This window comes from Octopus bimaculoides, chromosome 15 (assembly GCF_001194135.2).
Source record: "Octopus bimaculoides isolate UCB-OBI-ISO-001 chromosome 15, ASM119413v2, whole genome shotgun sequence".
NCBI classification, from domain to species: domain Eukaryota; kingdom Metazoa; phylum Mollusca; class Cephalopoda; order Octopoda; family Octopodidae; genus Octopus; species Octopus bimaculoides.
The window spans coordinates 32,914,377-32,918,803 of record NC_068995.1 but is presented as its reverse complement, the minus strand read 5'-3'; the positions used below and the strand labels follow the sequence as shown (position 1 = coordinate 32,918,803).

The window sequence follows — 4,427 nt, the reverse complement described above, 5'->3', positions numbered from 1 at the left end:
TATATATATTTGATAAGTTCGAAAGACGAACGAAAGCGCAAATATATGTATAAAATAAATGAAAGAAGTTATTCCAAAATTCTGACGACATTTTTTCAATATTTAATTCTGTACATCACACCTAACACTCTACACATATATATACACACACACACACACACACACACATTTGTATGTGTGAATGTGCATGTGTGTGCGTGCGCGCTGGTATGGCTGTATGTTTAAAAGCTCTCTTTGCAACCATGAGGTTTCAAGTTTAATTCCATTAAGGGGTGGTACTTTATGCAAGTGTCTTCTATAATAGCCTCAGGTTGACCAATACCTTGAGAGTAAAACTTCATAGACAGAAATTGAATGGTAGCCCATGTACACATATTTTGGGCCAGGTACCCATTCACAAATGATAAGTAAACTGATTTGAGCAGAATTAAATACATTACTTAAATACACAATATAATGCTTGCAATAGACTTGAATTCAAGATCTACTAATAGTCCAAGCCAATAAGTACCCAAGTCATTTCATTTTTATAACTCTCTCTCTTTTTAGAGATATGAAAGAAGATACTTGTCCAAGGTGCCATGCAATAGGACTGAGTCTGAAACCATGTGGTTAGGATACAAGCTTCTTACCACACAGCCATGCTTGCAATAAGTATGATGTGCTTTTATGTACTGATAAACTATAGGAGACTTTCTCTATTGGTAAACATTGCAGTATTTAGTGTTCTAATGCTGCATCCACTTTTAAGAGGTGAATAGTTTACCTTTTTGTATTAATACTGCTTCTGGTGCTCTCTCTATCTCTCTCTCTCTGTATGTATGTGTATATATATATATATACACACACACACACCACACACATACATACATACATACATACATACATATATAGTCCACAGATTCTCAGTATAGACGACAAAAAGATTCACACTTAGAGTCTGATGTCTGTACAGGTGATCAATTTCACAGGATTGCAGTGAATGAGAGCAGCAGAGAGTGAGCTGATGGCATTCAAAATGAACTATAACAGGGGTGTTTTTTTTATTAAAATTGAATTAAGATTTTACTATCATTTTAAATAAACAAATATATTTAGATTACAATAATTTTGTATGAGATTTTATGCAAATGCTGGTATTACAATACAAGACAAAGTTAAAAGTAAGAGCAATATTATGTTAATGTGATTTATTATGATGGCAATGTGCTTCTACCATCCTACCCCTCACCCAAACAAATTCAACCATGAATAAAAATAGTTCTCTTCTCACTCTGCTGGAATACGAAGAAGCGAAAGATATCAATTGCCTCATGAAGTGTTTAATCATAAGTCATCTTGTTTATGTGATAGTGTCTTGCTCCAGTATAGAAACTGCTCTTATCAAAAAATCTGAGAAAGAGGGGATGGAGGCAAGAAGAATAAATCTAAGATAAGCAAGATTACATTATTTTCAGTGATGAATACGAGATGTGAACTATTAAGTGAGGAGAAATGACACAAAAGTATAGGTTAGTAGAGAAACAAATGATTATAAAGGGCAGAGGGGGGAATCCATCTGAATGGAGAGTGAAGATAACATAAAGAAGGTAAAAACAGTTATCTTAAAAGGATCACGATAACAGGAATAAAAGCAATACTAAAAGCAACTGTGCAAAAATAAAAAAGTTTGAAGAATAATCAATGTTATTTTGCAATAGACTGACTATTTTCCCCCTCTCACCATATATATTTCCAGTTAGCTTTTAATACCATCTATGTTGAATATGTCCACATGAATTTCCACTACTGTTTTTCATGTAAATGGAATATGTGTAATTTAGTCTCTAAATAGGTAAATAAATTGGCAGAGTCGTTAGAACATCCCACTGCCCACTACCAGAAAAGTACTTCAATAGTGGGCAGTGAACAACCATTTACAGATGAAATCTAATAACTCAAGCTATATTAAATATCAGTAGAGGTATTTACAGAAATGTGGTTCTTGGAGAGTTTTTAGATTAAATGATTAAATGTGCATTTGATACATATATTAATATTTAGAATGAGGTTGATTTGCTGTCTCCTGTAACTTATGATCATATTAGATGTTGTAAATATTCAGTGTTAGCTTCAATCTGCAACATATGTTACTCTTTTACTCGTTTCAGTCATTTGACTGCGGCCATGCTGGAGCACCGCCTTTAGTCGAGCAAATAGACCCCAGGACTTATTCTTTGTAAGCCTAGTACTTATTCTATCGCTCTCTTTTTGCCGAACCGCTAGGTTATGGGGACGTAAACACACCACCATCGGTTGTCAAGCGATGTTGGGGGGGACAAACACAGACACACAAACACACACACACACATATATACATACATATATACGATGGGATCTTTCAGTTTCCGTCTACCAAATCCACTCACAAGGTTTTGGTCGGCCCGAGGCTATAGTAGAAGACACTTGCCCAAGGTGCCATGCAGTGGGAATGGACCCAGAACCGTGTGGTTGGTAAGCAAGCTACTTACCACGCAGCCACTCTGCGAAATCATGTATTGTTGTAAACTGCACTCATAGAACCTGTATCATAACTTGAAATGAAAATACCATCATATGGTTACAACCTATATGATATACAAATATGATCTTTAATAGCAACCAGTGCTATATTATAAAACAGAAACAAAAATGTAACCTGTACCATATCATTTACTGTTGTCAATATTGTTCTTTTTGCTCTGCCTTATTTTTCTTCTAATCCCCATTCTTCATCTGTCATCTCTTTCCCCTAAACTTTATCTTTCACTTTTCATCTTCACACTTGAGCTATCCTCCTAAATTTCTAGCATTTTATTATATTGGAAACTTACAAACAAAAAAGATTAACATACAAATGCATTATACTCCTGCATATTATATAGGATCCCAAACACTGTTGTAAATACAACCTACAAAGGTTGCACATTTTCACATTCTGTAAACAGTTAGTGATTATCAATGAAGATAATTTCATTCATTACCTCATAATGTGTTTTACTATGATTATGAATAGGGTACAAGGACAGGTCTTTAAAGCAATCAGTTTGGATTTCTCAATTCAATGCTTCTTTCAAGGACAATTAGTATACATTGCAGCTTCCAGAACTGGAGGTACTGAGGAATTTTCATGGCTCCAAATAACCAAACAAGAAATATTGCCTACTAAGAGGCTTTATCTGACTGATGCATTTTTGCAGGAGATAAACCAGGGAGTCAAGTCAGTAAGGAGGCCAATTAATAGTAAAATTATCAGATATACGGAGATGTACTTGCACAGCAAGGGACCTAATATGAGATCGTGTGCTGGAACGAAAACAATTGCAGCATGGAAGGTGTTTATAACCCATTTAAAATAACACACAAAAACCGTTAGATTCACTTCAACATTTAAATTTAATTTGTCAAAATATTTTCGTCGCTTTGGGACCGTGACATGTTCACTGACAAAATTCTGTGCAGCACAGAATTTTGTCAGTGAACAGGTCGCGGTCTCAAAGCGACGAAAATATTTTGACAAATTAAATTTAAATGTTGAAGTGAATCTAACGGTTTTTGTGTATCAGATATAGTTTATTAAAAAACATTTAATCAACATGGCTAAACTTTTTCCTTAATTAATCGTAGCTGAAAATCAACTTGTTGCCTGGGCATTTGACCAGGTCATTAGACTAGCTTATAAACAGCTAAGATTTATTATTTACAATCTAATGTGAAAACACATTGCCTTGATCAAAGAAAGCTGAGATGACAGTTGACATTACAATAGGATTAAATGTTTGAGATGTCAATGAACATCACACAATCCTTTTCCTTCAAAATATATGTGTTCTGTACTTCAGCAATAACTCATTATCATACTAAAAAGAGTGGGTGATTTAGCACTAACAGTACTGAGTTATGTGTGTACAGTCTATAGTTTTAGCTCCCCATTCAAATTCTGTTAGACTCAACCGTGCCTCCTATTCTTCTTGGACAGAGAATTAATTATCAGAAATGTTATAGAGACTTTTCAACATCAGCAAAAGATATTATTATTATAATTTCACTAGTCCTCCAGGCAATCACAGAGGAGTTCAAGACAGGTTGCCCCTGGGAGCTCCTCTATGCTGATGACCTTGCCCTAATTGCGGAGTCACTATCAGAACTAGAGGAGAAGTTTCAGGTGTGGAAGCAAGGTCTAGAATTGAAGGGCCTTAGAGTCAACCTAGCTAAAACCAAAATCCTAATAAGTAGGAAGGTAGATAAAACACAAACCCCTTCAGGTAGATGGCCCTGCTCAGTATGTAGAAAAGGAGTAGGTAGTAACTCTATAAGATGTACCCGGTGCAAGCTATGGACACATAAGAGGTGCAGCAACATCAAAGGCAGGTTAACTAGCAAGTTAGTTTTTGTTTGTGGCAGATGTT

At 35.3% G+C, this 4,427-nt stretch overlaps 1 protein-coding gene across 3 annotated transcripts in view; it reads right to left on the bottom strand.

Moving 5' to 3' along the window:
• Positions 1-4,427, bottom strand: part of LOC106880612 (uncharacterized) — a 92,110-nt gene that overhangs the window by 33,882 nt on the left and 53,801 nt on the right. The window lies entirely within an intron of this gene.